This window comes from Mauremys reevesii, linkage group 5 (assembly GCF_016161935.1).
Source record: "Mauremys reevesii isolate NIE-2019 linkage group 5, ASM1616193v1, whole genome shotgun sequence".
Lineage (NCBI taxonomy): Eukaryota > Metazoa > Chordata > Testudines > Geoemydidae > Mauremys > Mauremys reevesii.
The window spans coordinates 70,147,772-70,170,193 of NC_052627.1; positions in this window are offsets into that span (position 1 = coordinate 70,147,772).

Genomic DNA, 22,422 nt, shown 5'->3' on the forward strand with positions numbered 1-22,422 from the left:
TAAGCACATCATTACTTTTAGACATCTGAGTAGTCTCATTAGCTTTAAAGTGTTCGCACCTTTAGGATTAAGTCTTGTGTTCTGCAGCAACCCCATGTGTTAAGGGACTCAGAGTGATGGGTTCAGGTGGCAGTGCAATGTCATGTATCCAATGTGTGGCGTGATCTTGGCTCTAGTGGATCATGGGGACAGAGGAGGGTCTATGAATGTAGGGGGCTAAACTCTTGACTTTTTCTGGTAGGGAAGTGGGAGGAGAAACCTTGGATCTGTGACGTTATTGATATAAATGGGGACCATATAGAAGATTATACTGTCTGTGTGTGTGTATTATTTTGTAGTTGAAGTTATTAAGTATGCTCTGTAATGTCTGTAAATTTTGTATTATGCTCTGCCTCTGGGAAGTGTCCCAGACAAAGCTGATGTTAGCATTGACCAGAGGAGAGAAGGCAGACACGCCTTGTGACTCAATGCAGGAGCATGCAGACTGGCCCATGTGACTCATTTTTTTTTTTTTTTTTTTTTTAAGTTTGAGGACAGAGGGGATTCTTCTTACACCTGAAAGTATATATATAAGCTGATGCATCATCATCTCCATCTCATCTTCAATCCTCTGACCTCTGGAGGAATTTTTTTTTTGCAACTGCTCTCTACACCAGGAGACTGAGGACCCATCAGGGGGGGGATGCATTCCAGAGAACTAAACTGAACCTGCACTCCTGCTGCTCTGCAAGCTGAACTGAAGAACCCACTTTGCCATGTAATTATGTAATTGATTCCAATTCAACTCTCTCTCTCTCTTCCTTTTTTCTTTTTATAAATAACCTTTTATTTTAGATTCTAAGGAGGATTGCACAACGTGATTTGTTGTGGGTAAGATTGTGATGTATATTGACCTGGGTCTGGGGGCTTCCTTTGGGATGAGAGAACCTTTTTCTTTTATTGGGGTGTTGGTTTTCAACTGTGTGACTTGTGGTTAGCCAGTGGGGTGTGAGACCAAGTCCCCTTTGTCTGGCTGGTTTGGTCTGCCCTGTTAAGCAATTGGTCCTGATTTGGCACTCGGATCCAATGGAAGAATGAGGAGAAAATTTAGGATGAGACTCATAAAATCAGATTGACTGGTGTAAATCATGTTAGGTCTGTTGAAGTCAACAGCGCTATGCCAGTTTACACCAGTTGAAGATCTAGCCAGTAGAGATTTCATTCTTCTGTTTGGGAATAACCAGATTTCTGTAGTGGAGCACGAGACCCTGGTTTAGCCCCTGACACTAATCTGCCTTAGTGTTTGCCTCATTTTCTGGCATATCTAGGTGTGATCTTGCAGTCCTTTCTGGTGAAATTCTCATTGATCCTAGTGGAGGTTTCGCCTGAATAAGCTCTGCAAAATTGGGTAGCCTTTTGGCAGAACATTTACTAATTTAAAAAGAAATTGAAAGCTGTAGGGAAAGAATGAAAATAAAGTCATTACAAATCTCCTACTTTAATTTACTGCAAATGGAAGTATAATTCCACAACACTGACTGCTTTGCAAACACTACAATTAACAAATATTGATAAGTTTCCAGATCATGACAGGTTTTTATATCATGAAGGATGGCTAGGTAGTAAATAAAACACATTATAAATCTTGTGCTTTTTGATCAAATGGATTAATAAATAAAAATGAGTTGTGTAAATATAAGAATACAAGTGAATTGCCTGTGGTATAGTCATTTCTAATTTTAAAAAAGTCCCAATAAGAAGATGTACAATTTCCTGTAAGCAAGGAGATCCTTATTTGCTACATTATTTAGTGAAACAATCTGTGAAAGAGTAAAAGTAGTAGTTAATGGTTGATTAGTTGTTTGACAACTGAATAGTATTTTACATTTCAATGCACCAGTTTTGGGCCACCAGAAATTTTTGCTAAAGATTCAAATGATAGCATTGTAACCCGGTTCTTTATGCAGAAAGGAAGCTTCTAATAAACAAACTAGGTCAGGTTTTGTGCTGAAGTATGAATTATGGAAATGGTCTAATGATATTTATGGTCAGCAGTAAATTATTTTACCAAAAAAAAATTGATCAGATTATGGCCAATATGCTTCCTCCAAAGGAAATAAAACCACAGAAGAAAGATAATCAGAGGACATGCTTCATAATGACTTGACTAGGTTCCCTGTTCTCCTCAAACAAAAAGGCTTCGGCAGAAGGATCCCTTGGAAGGAGCAAGGGGCAGTTCCTGAGAACTCCGCAAAGCCTAACCTTGATCCATCTGCCTGGATGATCAGCCTCTGTGTACTTTTTCAGTGGCCACCCATACCCCTCAGAGCGTAGTTTCCTTAAGAGACCGTTTGCTGCTGCTGGTTCTCACTCTGGCAACCGCACTTTCCTTTTTTCTCCATACAAATCTGAAAGGATGGAGGCCAGTTACTCCGGTTCTACCAGCTGCTGGAAATCCACCTGGTGCAGAGAGGAGCATACTGCAGGGAGGGAGTATTAGTCCTCAGCTTCTCCGTCCTCCAGCCCATTCACCTCAACACTGCACCGGACAAGCAGAAGTTTTGCACCAAGGCATGTGCACAGCTTGGAAATACTGCTCCTCCTTCCTCTTGTGTGGTGTGTTGTTGTTGTTGTTGTTGTTTGATTTTTTTTCCTGGCTCATCTTGCTCTCCCCTTGCACCATGAAGCAGAAAGGAGCATATGGCCCCATATGGTTTTCAAAAGAGCAAAAAGATTTGTTTCCTATTAAATATTCTCATCCACTTCTCTAACATGATCTTTTTATATTAGGATAAAACATTCTTTGTTTAAAACTTTACTCAGGGGAAGCACAGCAGCATTTGGAAACCACAATTGTTAAATATTTAGTGCTATTCCACCTGCAAAGATTTAATGTGTTCAATTTCTTGGGTCCCAGCTGGTTTCTCATGAGGCTCCCCACATGCTTGGCTCGCTGTTCTTCTTTCACAATCAAAGCTTTCCTTGGACTTGAGAGTAGCGAGAACTTGCATATCAAATTACAGACCAGATTGTAAAACCACTGGAAGGGCAACAGTGGGCCCAAGATACCCTCTATCACTTTCACCTTGAAGCATTTGCTTTGAATAGAGTATTTGGAGGTGGGGTGAACGAGGACTGTTAAAAGAAGCAGACAAAAACTGACTCCTTTTCTTCTTAGCGAGAACAGTGCTTTCATTTCGCCAGTGTGAAAAGCTGATCAAAATGGGATTGGGAACTAATTAAAAGCAGTGTTATTACTAATTAAAATGTGAGCAATGCATCATTTTGAAAAGCTCATGTAACTCAACAGCAAGAAGAGTGAAGAATGCAAAGCCTTTCAAATGACCCTTTCCACATTTTTTCCTTGACTGCGGACAGAGAGAGCCAAATCCTCAACTAGTGTAAATTGCCAAGCTCCTCTGCATGCAGCTATGCTGATTTACACCAATTGAAAATCTGATCTGACAGAGTCCCTTTTATATGTCATCCAGCTATTTTTCCTTCTGACCCTTAGCCCAGCAGCAGTCCCAGCAAATGGCTCTGTAAGAGAGTGAAAAATCACTCCTTTTGGAAAGGCCATGTCCTGTGATGACTATGAACATCAAGTAAAGCACCAGGTTAATTGCTTAAGTGGTACCATATTTACACAGCAGGCATATCCTTCTTACAATATTAATCCACTATTTCCTTTCTTATCCCTCCCCATTATTTGGTTGTAACAATTAATATCTAAAGATTACAGATTGTCAACAATTTGAAAAGTTTTGGAAAAATGTCCACAAAAAATGTTTGTTGTTTTTTTGACCAACTTATAGAGAAGTTGGAATTTTTTGAATATTTGAAATGTTAATAAATATATTCCTGCATTTTTTTCAATTTGCTTTAATTACTAATCAAACTTGAGGCCTTGCTCTTATCCATTCATAGTCCCTCATTTGGAACTCAGTTCAGGAAAACACCAAAGTATCTACTTAAGATCATCTCTATTCAGGAGAGCACTTAACACATGATTAACGTTAAGTGCTTTTCAGAATAGGGATGCATTCCTGAATCTGGGCCTTTCATTGACTGCAGTTCATTTGCAAGAATATAACTGGGGGAAGAAGTTTTGCCTTTAGGGCGTGTCTGCACTGGCACTTTACAGTGCTGCAACTTTGAGGAATGAAAAAACACCCCCTGGGAGTTGTAAGTTTCAGCACTTTAAAATGCCAGTGTAGACAGTGCACCAGCACTGGGAGCCGTTCTCCCAGGCTGGGAGCTATTCCCCTCATGGAGGTGGGGTGTGTGGTGTGTGTTATTTTTCTTTTTTTAAAGAGCACTGGGAGAGCTCTCCCAGAGCGCTATACTGCAGCTACACAAGCCATGTTAAAGCGCTGCTGCGGTAGCGATTTAACGTTGCCAGTGAAGACGTGCCCTTAGTGTGGCTTCCCTTCTGTGAAAGAAACTAAAGATCTTGGTTTCAGAGTAGCAGCCATGTTAGTCTGTATCTGCAAAAAGAACAGGAGTACTTGTGGCACCTTAGAGACAAACAAATTTATTTCAGCATAAGCTTTCGTGGGCTACAGCTTGCTTCTTCGAATGCATAGAATGGAACACACAGATAGGAGATATTTATACATACAGAGAACATGAAAAGGTGGAAGTACGCATACCAACTGGAAGAGTCCAATCAATTGAGATGAGCTATTGTCAGCAGGACGATAGCTCATCTCGTTGATTGGACTCTTCCAGTTGGTATGCATAGACTTCCAGAGAGTGAATGCTGTGTCCAACTTCGATGCAAACCCAATGCTGAGAGTAGACAAATTGGAGCAGAGACTTCAGGCTGCTGAGTACATCACCACCTTTGATTTGACTATGGGATATTGGCAGATCTTCCCCCCTCCTCCCCCCCCCACAATTGCTGAATCATGAGAAGACCACCTTCAATATGCCCTCTAGATTGTACCAATTTCATGTGATGCCCTTTGGCCTGTATGGAGCAGCAGCCACCTCCCAGAGGCTGATCAACAGAATATTAAGACCTCATGACTGATATGCTTTACTTAACAATATCATCAATGTACACTGCTGCAAGACATGGGATGACCATCTAACACACTCGCAGCAGTCTTACAGGACCTCAAAAATGCGGGACTGAGAGTGAACCATCTAAGTGTAAATTGATCACCTGGGCTATTATCTGCCTGGGTCCTTTAGTAGGGAAAGTGAAGGCTTTGCAAGACTGCCCTATACCCACTTCAAAGAAACAATTACAATGCTTCCTAGGACTGCCTGGATATTATAGGAGGTTCAGCCTCAGATGTGTTGTGGTTGCTGACCTCATGAAAGACACGGTACTGTGAAACTTCCACTGGACTTAAGGAGACAGATAGGGCTTTAGAACACTAAAGGAACACTGATGAAAGAGCCTGTCCTATTCTGCCAGACTTTTGATAGAGAATGAGGCCTTAGCAGCAAAGTGGACCTTTTGAATCATTAAAGAACTATTTATCATTAATTTGGTGATGATGTACCAACTCCTTTTGCTACTTGCCGTGAAAGACCATAACCCACAAATAATGAGGTGGTATTTAGTGCTTCAGCTGTACTGCTTTGAAGTACTACACTGAGTGAGTAAAGACCATAAAAGTGTGGACTTCTTCTCAAGAGATGGTGGAGACTTGCTTGCATGAGGCAACCCACAGAGCCAGATCTGATGGGGCGGGTGTGTGATGGGATTAACAAACCTGCACTAAGGGCGAGGCATGGGAAAGGCTGGAGCAGCACTGGGCCAGGAAAGCTCTGCCCCTCAGGCACTGCCAAACAAAAAGAAGCAGTCTAAAGTGAGTTCCAGCAGCCCAGGCTGGGGGAGGAGAGAAGCCATTTCCAGGAGCATTGCCGTGACCCAACAGGAGAAGCAACTCTTATGTGGATGTGAGTCTTCCCTGCTCCCCCTGACCCCATCCCGCTCCCTTGAGACATCACCCCAGATGAAGGGAGAATCATGTGCGAGGCCACCAGAGGTTCACATGCATCAGCCCTGAGACTCTAGGGGTTTGGGGCAAAGAACTATACTAAACCAACAATCATGGCCTGGACTGCAGCATCGTGGGGAGGGGGACTAGGAAGTGCCACCTGGGGAAAGTGAGCAGGAGGTCGGCTGAGCATAGCCCATCCTGCACTGTCTCACTTTCAGAGCTCTGAGCTAGGACCTGGTGGAGTGGGAGGGTCTTGGTCCCCTTCCCCACCCCAGATTTCCCTACACCTAGTTCTGGGATGGGCAAGACATGGAGTTTACCAACAAACTGACCCATTTGAACCCCATTCAGGGATTCTGGACACATTGAATGAAAAGAGAGACTGGAGCAGCAGTCCCTGACCACTAAGCATGCTGACCCAAGTGACAACCCTGCTACATACAGCTGCTTAATGAAAACCCTTCTTTCTTGATTACCACCACTGGCTTGTTCTGTTTGTTTTGCAATTATCTTCTCATTTACTTCAAGCAGAAATATTACTGTTGATTCTTTTTTGTTATTGACCTGATTTATTTAAATGTATAATAAAGTGTAAAATAAGGAGAAAATATGTAAGTAATTCCTGTTTGATACCAGATGTTAGGGTGACCAGACAGCAAGTGTGAAAAATCAGGACGGAGGTGAGGGGTAATAGGCACCCATATAAGACAAAGTCCTGAATATTGGGACTGTCCCTATAAAATCAGGACATCTGGTCACCCTACTGGACATTCTTATGTTTGTCTCCATTTCCAAATATGTTTCAGTATAATATTAATTTAAAGACTTAGGCTGTGATTTTCAGAGGAAGTCAACGTAATTTGGACTCTTGACTCATTTAGAACCCTTGGCATAGCCTAACCTTAGTTCTGTGTCCAAATATCCATGAGTTGGAAACTTTTACATTTGCTTTTATTCTAAAAAAAGGTTAAATTTTGCAAAGAAATATAATATTAATTCTAGAAGTTCAGCAAACTCATACTATATCCACATTAATATCAAATGCTATCTATAATCATACATTATAGTTCATAAGTAATGTTTAATATGGTAAGCTATTTATTAAAATATCCTGTCTGAAAATTTTTCTGTTATCCAGGACTTAATTTTCCAGAAGAGAGTTTTTGGTTTTGGTTTTGGTTTGGATTTTTGTGCTATTTTGTATATTTGGGTAGCTTTAACTTCTGTATGTATTAGTTGATTTCCCATACAGATTATCTTTAAGTCCACTTCAGACATTCTGCAGCATTTTAAGCTACTGCACAGCAAGCACTTAGTTTCATAGTGCTATAAACAGTATTTCTTTTTATGTATACAGAATGTTGGGAGTCTAAACATTCCCATCAGTACCACGACTGGTCCAATGCCAGTTTTTAAATTCAGATGTTCTTTCTCTCATTATCTTTCCTTGTACTAAAATAGCTGGGGTGACTGTAAATGCCAACTCTTTTATAGGCACTATTACAGGAAGTTAGTTGCTCAAAAAGAACAGAAATTTACTTGGCTCTGAGCATACATGGTCAAATTCCGCAGTGCTTACTCATGATATACTTAAGTACACAATTTGTACAAAAACAATTGTTCATCCAGAGTGAAGATAGAAAGAAGAGTAAAAGCACCAGCAAAGCTCAAGAACAGGTTCCATAGCTCCACTTTCAGAATTCCAGTAACACACAGCTTGAACTCCAAGTCTCCAAAACAAGAAAACTGCAATCTTAATCCACTCTTCCCCATCACATAGCTTTGTTACGTTCTAAATGTTGAGCGTGGTTTGGCTGATTTGGTGATGAATCTTGGTCCTGTACCACTTGAGGCATGTTGCACATATGCTAAGAAGATAAGTTTTGTATTTTATGCTTTGTATTCCTTGTCTCCCTGCTCTAAGCACTGTGACAATATGATTTACTGTCAAACAACTGGCCCCATGTTGTCATATTATTCGTGGAGCAGGCCAGAGGGGTGGTTCTGAGTCACAATCTCTTTCCTGGGTATCCCCAACAATTCCCTTGGTCCTGGGAGGGAATAAACTGTGCCAAATCTATACTCAATGCAGTGTATGTTCCCTGGTTTGCAGCATGGCTGCACCACTGAGTTGTGTTCTGAGTGTTTTTTTTATTTTTCTGTTGGACCAAACATCTATTTACAGAGGGCACAATATGATTAGTTTGTTAACATAGCTTCCCTGTTTCCTTCTCACCCTTCCAGAAGTCTAACTTCGGTTCAAATTCACCTTCTTTCTGCAAAAACTTCTCAATTAAGGTTAATATGTACGATTGCAGTCACAGCTCTGGGAGGCTGGCTATTTGGTGGTAATAACTTCTGTGCATATTTAGAGGCTCCTGACTCTATTTTGTATATGGAAATGTCGTAAGGCTGTAAAAGACCCAGGAGCTGCAACCATTATTCACCAATTTTGCTAAAACCTAAGAATCTTATGTTTGTATGACAATACAAATAGTATTAATATTCTTGGCTCAGAGATATATTTTTGTGTGTGTAATATATATATGTATGTGTGTGTGTTGGACCTAACCACCTTCCTTTTGTCACATTTGGATATTTTACATCTGTGAGAACATTATTAATTATATAAATCTAATTTAAAAAAACTAATCACAATAGATGTGATTATATTTGGATAAGCCTCCTACATTTGTACTCTAAATAGAAATGGTCCAGTAGTTTAAGCTCAAAATTTAGTGTTTTTTGGGAAATTTTACATTTTCAGAAAATCTAATAATAAAAATCTCATGATTAAAAAAGCTAGTGCATAATAGATTGCTTATAGTGTGTGCTTTGCCGTTGAAAGATCTGTAAAACATTAACTAAATTGCTAATCAAATATATTTTAAATAAACTGTAAATTTACCTTTCAGAATTCAGAACCCAAACAGCTTTATGCTACTGAATAAGAATCTGGAGAAAATGACAAATTAGATTATTATGTATTTATTATTTGTATTGCAGTAACATCTAGGAGCCATGGTGATGGGGCCAGAATCCTTTTGTGCTAGGCACTGTGCAAAGCCAGTACATAACAATAGGCTGTGCCCCAAGGAGCTTAGAATCTAAATACATGACAAGGGGCAACAAGTGGATACAAGCATATGGGGAGAACGGGGCTACAAAACGATATTAGGATGATAGGCAATAGTCTGAGCATACCAGTTGCCCAACCATTGTCAAGTTTTTTGTAGGCATCACAGCAAGGAGAGTTTTAAGAAGGGATTTGAAGGAAGATAATGAGGTAGTTTTGCAGTTGTTTAAGAAATTTGTACTTCAGGATTCTCAACCAAAGGTCACACCAGGAATCTGTTGACTGAGACTAGAACTCACATCTCCTGACACCCAGTCCTTGCTTCTACGGCAGGACTATCATTCTCTTCTCCAAGCTGAATGTAATATCAAAATCAACCTTGAAAAGTAACTTTTTGGTTTTTGCAATTATTTCCATTTGATGATCTTGCAAGCACTTAAACATATTCATAACTTTGCTCACTTGGGAGCCCTTTCTGAAATGATCAAGCAAGATAGTGGCTATATCAGTTGCCCTCACATCATGAAAAGTGTACATGGAGGGAAAATGTCTCTCGCAGAGTCTGGAACTACTGCACAGAATGGGTCAGTTGGTCTTAAGGGACATTCAGAAATAGACTTGTAGTTTTCCAGGTTAGCTTGCTTGGCTATCCGTGTTTTCCTGACTTTTCTTTCTTTTTTTTTTTTTTTAAAGTTGAGACTTGCGGGGAGCCCTGCCTGATTTTATTAGGTTGGGAATTTCTCAAAATTTCTGTTGAGGAGACTTTAGCTGTTTTGTGACAGCACTTTTGTATTCTTCTTATTAAAGTACAATAGACAGCTGGTTGAATATATTCTGCTTCTTTAGGCACCTCAGCAATGACACAAACAACTTATATAACAGTGTCTCAGAGGAAGCTTATTTAAAATTTATACAGCTACCAACAGCATGTTTCAGGTTTGGCCAGCATACTTTTTGTAAACCAGATAAGTTGGGGATCAATAATTTTTTGGCTATTATTTGCTTGTATATTTTCACATACTGTTTGAATGATGCTAACTTTTGTCTGTCGTGCTCCCTGGGCTGGATTGTAATCTGTCTATGTAAATTGCAGCACATAGACATGCTGCCCCAGAAGCAGAGGAAGAACCAGATTAGTGAGGCTGTGTCCCTTTATCTGTTCCTGAGTTCTGCAGAGACTAGTGATCTGATAGACTGGGAAGCAAGGTACTGGCCAGTGCTGAATGGCTCATGTGATGTAGGGGTAGCCTATGCAGATCTTCTACTTTGAGACCTGAATGGAGGAGTTAGGGAGATCACCCTTGGAGAGACGGAAAGAGCAAGGCAGGGGTGACAGAGAACCTGGGTAGGGAGGGACTACTAGAAAGGGTAGGTGGTGTTAGGAATGATGTCTGTTTATGTGTAATTATTTAATAGATGGTGCCAGTAGATGGTGCTCAAGAACGTACAGCAGTGTCTCTGGACTTTGTATAGGATCAATAAAACTTGATGCTGCACACAGCAAGTGGCTTTCTTTATGCAGATCTATACATTGGCTCTTAACACAGGGAAAATGAGGAAGAAACAATAGACTTTGAAGTGAGAACTGGGGCTAGGATAGGTAACACAGAGAGAAAAGGGGACAGTTCAGAGCAGGAGGGATAGCTGATGGGAGACAAGCATTCTGAAAGCCTACAGAGGAACAAAAATGTATCTGATATTACAAACTTTGAGCATGTTTATAATTAATAAAGTGAATTGAATTTCTTTCGTAAAGCCAAAGTGCTGTTTGCTTTAGCAGGTGTATAGAAATCAGTGTCTGAAGTTAATTATTGCAAGGCTGTACTTTTAAATAGGATTTATGATTTTGTGACAAACCAAAATGTCTCTTTGTATTTTAAGTTTATCTTAATAAATCCAGCCATATAGACAGAAACTTCATATCATAGGTATAACTGACACCATCTAAAAACCTCTGGAAACTGTATATTAGTCTGGGCTCTAGTTCAAATTTAAATAATCCAGCTAGGTACCAGACCAATTGTTTTGACAGCGCTTTTTATCATACCAATCTTGATTCTGTGAACAATGAGCTTGTTAGCACAGTGTTTCTCTCACACTTGCTTGCTCGCTCTCTCTTGTAGTAAACGTGAGGTGCAATCACTTTCCCAATTCACTAACAAGTAAAACTATATTAGGCATGGGACATCACTACTTTAAACTCTTTCAATAGCTACAAATAAGAGCTACAATACAAAAGTAACATGCCTGTAAGTAGTATGCATATTATATGAATTGTACATAGCTGTCTGTAATGTAACCACGGGGATATTATTTTTTATGGCTATGGTAATTGCAACGTCTCAGTGGCTTAACCACAGAGAGCACAAAAAACCATCTAAAATGTGTAATTAACCCTCATCATTTATTTTGGAAATGAATAAAAGTGATTAACTAGGATCCCAGTCCCTCCAAGACAACAGTTATAAGTAGCATAATTTTTAAAATGATTTGTCTCCTGCTTTTTTTCATTAGTTTCATTCCTTGCTTCTTCTCTATTTTTCTACCACCTATTCCTCTAAGTCTTGTTTATTTCTTTCCAGCTCTGTTCTTCTTCTAACTTTTTTTGTAAAGTCTTCTCCTATGATTGTTGTTTTTGTTTTCAATGTGTTATTTATGTCTGTTCTTCTTTTCCTCCCATTCTCTTGTTCCATTTTAGTATTTTTACTTTAGCTTTTACAATTTTATTTCTTGACCTGTTAAGTTATATTCTTTCATCACATCATATCCCTTCATTTCCCTCTGTACTGGTTATTCTTTTGGTAGGTGCTCTCAATCTCTCCCTCTTCCCCTCCTGCAGTTATTTATACTCTGGATTCAGCATGGCCTTGTTCCTGTTTCCTGACCAGAATAGAGGACTTTTTTTTGAGGGGGCAGGGGAAGTTCCAGAATCGATAGAAATTGTGAGCTAGATGTCATGGAATGTTAGGAAGGAAATCTGCATAAAGGCTGTACCCATTCCCCTCTGAGACAGACACTAGAGCAGGAGTTCTCAAACTGGGGGTCGGGACCGCTCAGGGAATAGCGAGGTTATTACAGGGGGGTCGTGAGCTGTCACCCTCCACCCCAAACCCTGCTTTGCCTTCAGCATTTATAATGGTGTTAAATATATTAAAAAAGTGTTTTTAATGCATAAGGGGGGTTGCACTTAGAGGCTTGCTGTGTGAAAGGAGTCACCAGTACAAAAGTCTGAGAACCCCTGTACTAGAGGAAAAGAGAGCCACCTGGTGGGTCTTCCTTTTGAGAATGCCTGGGAAGGACTAGCTGTGGTAGAATCCAGGAGAGAGCTTGGGAAGGCTAGGTTGCGGGGCTGCTGATGCTGGAGCTTTTGTTTCTTTTTGAATTTTTCATCACTCAAAAGGGGTGGAGGTTTTAGTTTTGCTGGTGGATTGACCCATAGGAAGAAAGTGAAGCATATCTTCCTTCACATGATGAAAAGGTAACCAAATGCTACACACAACTCTTCAGATTTGCACAAGGGGACAGATATGGCTCCCCAAATACCCTGGTTTTATCCTCTCCAAATTTGTCCAAGGTTCCCAACTTTGCCAAAGATTTTGCTTTGATTCACGCCCAGCCTCTTGTTGATTTGCATTGTGGTAATGCCTTGCAATAAGTGCAGAAAGTGTAAGAATAGAACTTATTCCTTGTGGAAAATGTTTTTTATAGCAAGAACTTTTTCTGCTAAGTAGTAACCCCCTGAATACACAAAAATTCATTCCAAGTAACTGTTCTTGAGATTCACAAGAACTGTTTCAGCATAGTTCCTGCAAATACAATTCCAGCATAACTCCTAAAGATGAAATTGAAATGAAATGGAAGACTCTGGGCAACTAACTAGTACATGATACAAGTGTTGCCAAGCTAATAAAGCACAATGTGCATTCCTCCTGTAAATTCAGTTTTGTATATAATTCTTGTTTATATTTTTTCTGAAGAAAACAAAGATCCAGATAAATAGTAATATATTTTGTTTAAGAATCTGAAGAAAGACCGTAGGTTTTATAGGCTTGCCACTGGGAGTTCTCAAAGTTCAATTGTGAAAGGTCAGTGGACTGTGGTACCATTATAGTTAAATTCTGTGCCTACAAGGAGAAAATATTAAATGTGGAGTTTAACCTTATAGTACTTATTGTCTGACATAAAATGATGTGCAATAGTTTGGGTGGTTTTTATGTTGCCTGCTGCCACTGTTAGTGCTTTAGATTTTATTGAGAAATTTATAGGTGCTTGAGTTTCACATCAGTTAAGATAAATAACCTTTAGAGTGCTCTGCAAGACTAAATACTTTAAGCCCCTTCTAAAATCACTTTTAGACTTTTAGTTTTCATAACTAAAATGAAGAGTACATAGGAAGAAACCCAATCAAACCATGCAGATGCGTTAAAAATGCCAGTGATTGCGTAGACATGAAAATAACAAAGGCTGGGAACTTCATGTATTTGTGACATATAAATGCAATACATAATTCACAGTAATATGTGATGTCTTAAGGCTTGTGTGTTTTAGAAAGATAGGTGATAGGCAAGAGGTCATACAGTGATTGTTCTCATGAATGAGATGCATCATAACATGGATATAGTAACGTATGGGCCAATCATGTATACATGGATATATAGTAACACATGGCCCAATCTAGAGTAGAATAACTTGCAGTTAAAAGCAATACATTAACAATTGAGTGTTCTCAGGCTGAGGCCTATAACCTGTTATGAATAAAGGTAGCTTTAAATGAGAATATTTTGCAGTCTGCATTTAGTCTAATCATGTCTTATACCAACAAAAGGCTACTTTTACTATTGCATCTTATTTACTAAATGAAAATGATGCCATATCAGTTCTTCCTTGGATGAAACCTATACATCATGTACATTTTAACTAGGGCTAATTGGACATTTCCATCAAAATATTTTCAGTGGAAAAATGCAGTTTCTGCAAAATTGAAATTTTCTTCAGGAAAATGTTTTTTGCTGAAATTTTTCAATTTTCAACAGGAAAACTGAAATGAAATATATTGTTTGGTGTTGAGTTGACTTTAATTGAAACATTTGGTGTGCTAAACTGAATCAATACATTTCATTTCACATCACTTTGGCATTAATTTGTTTGACTTGGTTGCTATAGTGCCTCATGGAAGTTATAGTCAGGTGGCTCATGTGCCCATTCTCTTCTATGAGGCTGTCTTCGCAGCTGGACTACATCTCCCGTGATGCACTGTAGTTTCCTCCTTGTTGAACCAATGTGATATATCAGGGCAGTCATGACCATGGTGCATCCTGGGTCATGTAGTCCATCTGGAGAGACTGCCTGCCCTATAGAGGAAAATGTAGTCTGGATACATAATGACCCCAACTCCTGTGAGTGACTGCAAGAACTCAGGGCAGCACTGAATGGAAGTAAACTGCAACATTTCAGATATGAAATTTTCTGGAACTTTCAGTTCTGCAAAAAAAAAAAAAAAGGATGATTTGACCTTTTTGCTGATTAGAGCTGAAAACATCTGTCAAAACATTAGAATTTCCTGCAGAACAGGAATTCTTATTTTAAAACAGCTCTAGTGCCCACTATATAACATATAACTATAGTATTGTTCTGTTTTTGTACCATGCCTAGCACAATATATCGTTGGGGTTCTTAGTTAATTAATAACAACAACATAGCATTGACGTGAATGTGCATGAAAATGTCTGGTTTTGTTTGTTTGTGAATCTCCTATTCTATTAGGTAAGTGTACAGCCCTTTAGAGAAGAGCCATTGAGTGTAGAGACCTTTGGAGGAGAGCCAGCGACCCAGAGTGTAAAAATGTGAGCAATTACTTTTGCCAGGTTTAATATAAAAATAGCCAAATCAAATTTCTGTTACAAAAATTAAAACTTAAAGTTGTTAAATTTAAGCTATTTTTCTTGCACTCCAGATAACCCAAATAGCTTCATTAAAAAACTTGAAAGTATTAACTACTCTATGCCTATTTATCGTTCAGAAATATTTTAAACAAATATCTATCACTGAAAAGGACTTGCTGAGCATGCATTGTTCTTTGTCATACTTTCAGAACATTTAAAACAGCATTGTCAACAAACAGTTTGAATCTCCAAATATACAGTGGACATGCAGTCACAGGCATTTTGGTCTGAATATTCTTCATCTGATTATATTTTAAAATCGTGGGGAAACATTTTCAAATTATATGAAGAGCAGGAGGAATTGCTAATACATTTACATGAATAAATTGAGACTTTCTTCACTTTTCTCATTATTTTGAGAAGGAGAAAAAAAGACTGGAATTGTTTACCTTAGGAAAGAGATGACCAAGAGGGGATATGATTGAGATGTATATAATCATGAATGGTGTGGAGAAAGTGAATAGTGAAGTGTTATTTACCCCTTCACATAACACAAATAGGAGCAAAGAGTCCTGTGGCACCTTATAGACTAACAGACGTTTTGGAGCATGAGCTTTCGTCGGATGCATGCATGCATGTATTCACCCACGAAAGCTCATGCTCCAAGACGTCTGTTAGTCTATAAGGTGCCACAGGACTCTTTGCTGCTTCTACAGATCCAGACTAACATGGTTACCCTTCCGATACTTGACAAGAAATAGGGTCACCAGATGAAATAAATAGTCAGCAGGCTTAAAACAAAAGAAATTACTTCTTCAAACAATGCACAGTCAACCAATGGAACTTGTTGCCATGGGATGTTGTGAAGGCCAAACTGGGCTCAAAAATGAATTAAATAAATTCATGGAGGAGAGGTCCATCAATGGCTAGTAGCTAAGATGGTCAGGGATGCAACCCCATTCTCTGGGTATCCCTAAATCTCCAACTGCCAGAAGCTGAGATTGGATGACTGGTTGGTCACTGAAATTTCCCAGTTCTGTTCATTCCTCTGAAGCATCTGGTACTGACCACTGTCAGAGACAGGATACTAGGCTAGAAGGACCATTGGTCTGACCCAATGTGGCTGTTACATTCTCATGAGACTTTTCTAAATATGCTATGACACACTGATACATATTCTACAGAGTATAGAAATGTTATTTATGCTGAGCACTAGCACTTCTCAGTTGCCTTCTCCAGTGATATTAATGTTCCTTTTGATAAGTATTGCTGCAGTTTGTAAAACTGCAGAAGAGCAATCCGAAAGAAACACATTAAAAATTTATCTTAGAATAATATATTTTGTAAGTTAGAGTGATTTACAAGAGGTAATGGTATTTCCTTGTAGTGGTTGGCAGCTTGAAAGAGGATTTCAGTGTTAATAGTGACAGGTAGTGGAGCTTCTTCTTTATCAGTATTAATGATAAAGCAGAAGCCATTAAAAATTCAATATGCATTGAACAGTACGACACAGAATGGAGTCAGTTTTTGCACCATTATTCAGGTTGGGTGAAAATCATCCCGTGTGATTGGCTTCACCTAACGGTTATTTAAGACCTCAAAATCTGGAGTAAGTTGCACCTACGCCATGTGCTTAGTCTAGGTACTGGCATGACTTTTCCCCATAGGCAGTATTGTCAGACCCAAGTATTCAGTAATCATGGATCAGGCCCCAAAAATCATGAGATTTTTAGAAAATGGTGATTTTGGGGTTCTTCAAACTTGCCTTCTGGCTTCTGAACCTTTAAGATAGACGTGGGTCACTTTTTCAAGTTTTAATCTGCACCCATGAGTTCTATAAATGCTTTTATTTTAAGGGAAAGATGAGATTCTCACATAATCACAAGATTCCAAAAGCTGGGGCTATCAGAAAAAACTCCAAATATCATAAGACTTGAGATAAAATCACGTGCTGGCAACACAGAGTAGTGTCTTACTTCACAAGTAGGCCCAATAAAATCAGTGGAAGTGCTCATGGAGTCAGATCCTGAGGAAGGGTAGCAGAATCTAGCCAGTTTTGAAAATAATAATCTAGCAATGGACCCTTGGGTCATGTGCCTGATATCAAGGGGTTTAGAGATGTTATTGCATTACATGTGTTATTTTCCTCATAAATACTTTATAGATTTTAGAGTAAGAATGAAAGTGAATGGGGGAGAGGAGGAAATTCAGTGGCCTGAAATGAATAATATGCAGATTAATATGTTAGTGAGGTTCCCATTTTTGTGTTATTAATTTATTTATGAAAGTGAGGTATTGAGGTAATTGCCCTGACTGACAAAGCAAATTACATTAAAAATGCAGTCTTGTTCCGTTTGAGCTTTGCAATTGGAAATAAGTTGTTCACCTTCACAAAGGAACAAAATCTGATTTCAGAGACAGGCAATCTGTTGGATTACATCTAGTAATTTATTTTGGAAGCTTTTGAAATGCTATTGGCATTGAAATGACAAAGAGCACTATTGTCCTTAACTATAATTATAATGGGCTTGATTGTATAATTCTCCTGCATTTACAGAAGTAGATATTGGCCTTACTAAACTCCAAGCAACTTCAAATTTTCTGATTACACTATTAAACCTCTAGTGTAAATTGTAAAGGAACTAGATTTGCAGCACTTCTTTATAAGAACAGTTTGAGTTGTCCAGGGAATGTGAAAATGTGAGAGGTATAATTTTGTTAAAAAGTGATTGGAAAAACACATGGTATGACTTATAAACATCACACTTTCCAGTGACCACTTTGCTTGTGTGGATTTTAAGAGGTTAAAAGAAAATCTTCTTACAAGAATGATTTCTTGTTCACAAAATGTTATGATTAAACTGCAGTCAAACATTTCCCCTCTTCTATGTTCCACTTCCTCTTGATTGCTGTCAAAGCCAGTGAAATCTGCTCAGCCTGAATAAATCATGAGTATTCAGGCTTATCAGGGGCAGATGAGGAAGCAAAATCCACCTCAAACCTAAAGTCAGGGCCAGGACTGTGTGCTCCAACCCTGCAGCTACTATTCCATGGGGGCACTATTGTCTAATGTAGAGAGTACTGGACTGGGATTCAGGAGACATGGGTTTGATTTCTGGCACTCCTATTGGTTTGCTTGGTGACAGTGGGCATTTCACTTAACTTCCTTGTGCCTCCAGTTACCCATGTGTAAGCAGAGTTAGGATGAGCTCTACCCTGACATCTGGTGGTACATTATGAGGAGTGGGCAAAGGAATTTTAGGAATGTGTATTTGCATTGGTAAACCCACTCCACTTAGCATAACACACAGCAGCATGGGATGGTTATTTTCACACTGTGGAATCCCCAATTTCTTTGTTATTGGGGCAAGAAGGAAAAAAAAGTGCGGTTACCTTAATTATGTGAATGAGGAACTATGAGACTGCTTTATGACAGAAATGACTCAACCTACATTAAATAGTACTTGTTAGACAAGGGACATGGGTTCCAAAACCCAGTGGAGAGACATGGGTTCCAAAACCCAGTGAAGAGACAGAGGCTGGGGACTGGTGTGTGTACCTGATGGTATGGGCCCCTTTTGAGGGCCTGGAACACCAATTGCACATCCGCCTCTCTCCACTGTTAAAGAGCAGAGCTAATTTTGAATCCTTTAGGAGTCCATCTGGAGGCTGCTGACCTGAATTCACGTTGGGCCAAGGTGGCACTGGGGCTCCTCTACTACAAGTTGAAACCACTAAGAGCTGAAATCACTAAAAGAGCTAAGCTTACTGAGCTGAGATCACTGAGTGGGGGAGCCTGAAGATTGATCGCTAAGCAGCTGGCACTGCAGAGCGGAGCAGTCTGCAGCACATTGGCGCAGCCCGTGGAACAGTGAGCAGTGTGGAGCGGTTCGCGTGGACGGCTGATGCGGTTCACGGGTTGGCTGGAGGAGCGGCACAGCTAATGGAGTGGAGCCAGTCGTGGTGAAGGCTACAGCAGAACTCCACGGAGAAGCGGGGCAGTCGGCCCTGGCCCACGTAAAGTGTCCCTTAACACCCTGCGTGTGCCCCCCCCCATTTCCACCCAGGCTGGGGGGGTAAAACTCTGCAGATAAACTTTTGAACTCTGGAGTGGCACTGACCAGAGACAGAGACTCTTGGGTTGTTGGACTTTGGGGTGATTGGACTTAAGACTCTAAGGGGGAAAGGACAGTGCCAAATGTACTTGGAGGTGGGTTTTTTGCTTATGGTTTGTGTATAGTCCTGTTTGTGGTATCTCTCCAATGTGATGCCGCATTGTTTCCCTCCTTTATTAAAAGGATTTTGCTACACTCGGACTCTGTGCTTGCGAGTAGGGAAGTATTGCCTCCTAGAGGCGCCCCGGGGGGTGGTAGGTAATTGTCCCAGGTCACTGGGTGGGGGCTCGAGCCGGTTTTGCATTGTGTTATTGAAACGGAACCCCTGGATACTGAACCCGGCCCTTGTTGCTGCCAATTCAGAGGGGCAGAAGGGTTACACATGTATGAAATGGGGATTATAATACTTTCCTCCTTTGAGATGTGTGGATGAAAAGTGCGGACTGGAATAACAGCTGCTGTCAATTTTGTGGGATATTGGGGCATTGTATCCATATAAATAAGGATCTCAGGCCCTGCCCTGGCTCATGCTCAGCTCACTTCCAATATATTTTTGCACTGGCCTATGCATGGTCAGCATGGACTCCTCTTTTCCCCGCACATAATGGAGCTGCTCAGCTAACAGACCCTGATGCAGAGCTTTAGTGATGCAAAAATCCTTTTATTAACCCTAAAACCTGAAGAATTTCACCCCTTCAGATTAGATACAACATTCTGTGACTATCTGTTGCTACTATTTAAAAAAAAATCCATACTACAAGCTACTTTTTTATTTGTACAGATGTATATAATGTTTTTGTTGCTAAAGTGTTGGTGTGTGTTCTATTCAGACAATTCTGTAAATATACATATTATACCATTTTTCAGGAGATGGTACAGTGAGCGAATGCCTTCGTAACCCTAGTTTATACTATTTCTTTACCATAGCAACTTATGCTTCTAATGGAATAGATTTGATCAAAGACTTGTTGACTTCTGACATTTTTATATTTCACTGGCTTTCTCAGCTTTACTATACATAGATATATACATATAAAACTATATCAATGACCAACCAATAGCGGGTCTACCAATATTTGTTGCATTTTGAAGTTGTGATCCACATTGATCTGATCTCTGCATTGCTCTGATGCTCTTTAAATGATCCTGCTTCATTTGAGCTTCCCTGGTTAACTCTAGTAAGCTATAGTCAGACTTGACTAGAATATTTATTTTTGGCCCCTCCGGTACTTTTGCTGCTACCTCTTAATATAGATACCTGGACTTTTCACTGCTTTCTAAAAGCATTAGGGGCAATTCCTATCCCGTCTTATAAGATTCATAATTCTCCCACTCTGACTCTCATTCCTTTCTTAGTCTAAGATGTTTGTTCTGGCTTTTAGTATACTAAGGCTTATAACAGGGGTGGGCAAACTTTTTGGCCCGAGGGCCACATCTGGGTATGGAAATTCTACAGTAGGCCATGAATGCTCACAAAATTGGGGGTTGGGGTGTGGGAGAGGTATAGGCTCCAGCTGGGAGTGCAGGCTCTGGGGTGGGGCCAGAAATGAGGAGTTCAGGGTGTGTGCGGGGGAGGCTCTGGGCTGGGGGTTGGAATGTGTGTGGGGGGGTGAGGGCTCCAGCTCAGGGTGCAGGAGGGTGCTCCAGGCTGTAACCGAGGGGTGCAGGAGGGTGGCAGGGGGATCAGGGCTGAGGCTGGGGATTGGGGCACGGGGGTGAAATTTAAATTCCTGCACACACCCCATCGTTGTTCTCATTCCAGCAGATCTGATTCCAAGTCCAGCCTCTGTGCTTTGTTTTCTCACCAAGGGCTCTGGGCAGCATATGCCAGTGGTTATGAATAATCAAATAGCTTTTTCAAACCAGAGCATATTTAATGTAATTATAAAAGGTAATGGTAGAAATATTATCAAAGAAATAAGCATGTGGACTCCCTTAGGATGCTAGCTGGGCACCCTAGTTATAGCCACTCTTTTATGGGAGAAATGTGACAGTCGTAACTAGAAGAAACACGAAAAAAAATGGTTTTACAAAAGGTTTCACAATGTCAGTCATATTTTCAAAATTGGATTTTTTTATTTATTTTGTGAAATATTTTTTGAAAAGAATATAGAAATTTTTGTTGTTGTTTATTCTCCCTGCGCTTTTTCTTTCTTTCCTGAATGAATGAGTTATGTCCATGTTTTCAACATGTGAAGCAGACTAAGTTGTGAAAGGAAAGATTGTCAAAAGGAAAAATGTAAAGAGAAGAAACATTGGAAAGTGAAAGAGAAACAAACCCTAGAACCATAATTTGTTCTGTTGTACTCAGTGGGGAATAGGAGTTGGAACACTCCTCCCCAGAAGCCTGAAACCCAAAATGTCAAAATATTGAAAAACAGAGAAAATTTTGAAAAATTGAGGCAGAGGTGGAGGGAGCCAATTATCATCAAAAGAAATTTTGAATGAAAAAGTCCAAGCAGTTCTAGTTGTAATAGTTGTAAACCATGGGACTGATCCTGCAAATACTTCACTTCCAGGACTCCCATTGAAGAAACTGGGAATTCTGTATGCTGAGAGCAAGTGCAAGAAATTATGTTCATGTTCAGAAACTCTACTGGAACCTGATAGGTGGCAGTCTTTAGTCATGTTTCTGCTAGCATTGACTGTTTTATATCCTCCACATAGACGTATTAAAAAAAAGTTGTTTTAAAAAAATTATAGTTAATACAGTTCTGTTCTTAGTATCAAGAAAGCCTTTCTCACTCTTTCCATTTCCTCTGAGTTTTCTTTCTCAGATTCTTTGATAATTTGGATATATTTCCTTTTTAACTTTCCATTATGCTTTGGACAAAGCATTCTTATTCCTACAGTACTTCAAAAAAAGGTACTCTCCAAAAATCCAGGAGGGACACCAAAGGATAAACAAATGTACATGGTCCAGTCTGAGTATGCAAATTAGTAAAGGGCTGCAAAATACATAACGGGGGCGGGGTAGGGGCGAGTGGGAGGAACCATCACGAGAACCATTATTCTCTACAAAGCTATCTGACCGAACTTGGCACTGGCAGTGGTTAGCCACATTTTTTTTCCTGAAAAGCACACATATACATTATTATAGTGAATTACTTCTCCAACTATATTGACGGTTATATTTACACAGACTTTGTTGACACATCATCCAGAAACGTAAGTCACTGTTTGCAAAATATGGAGTTCCTGAAGGTCTCGTATCTGATAATGGGTCTCAATTTACCTCTAAAACATTCCTAGTATTTGTGCAAAATTATAATTTTAAACATTGTACTAGTAGTCCACATTACCCCCAAAACAATGGGAAGATAGAGCAATGCAGACTTTAAAAAGACTTCTTCAAGAATCTGTGGGCCCATATACAGCACACCTGCTCAACACTATTTGCACTTGGACTA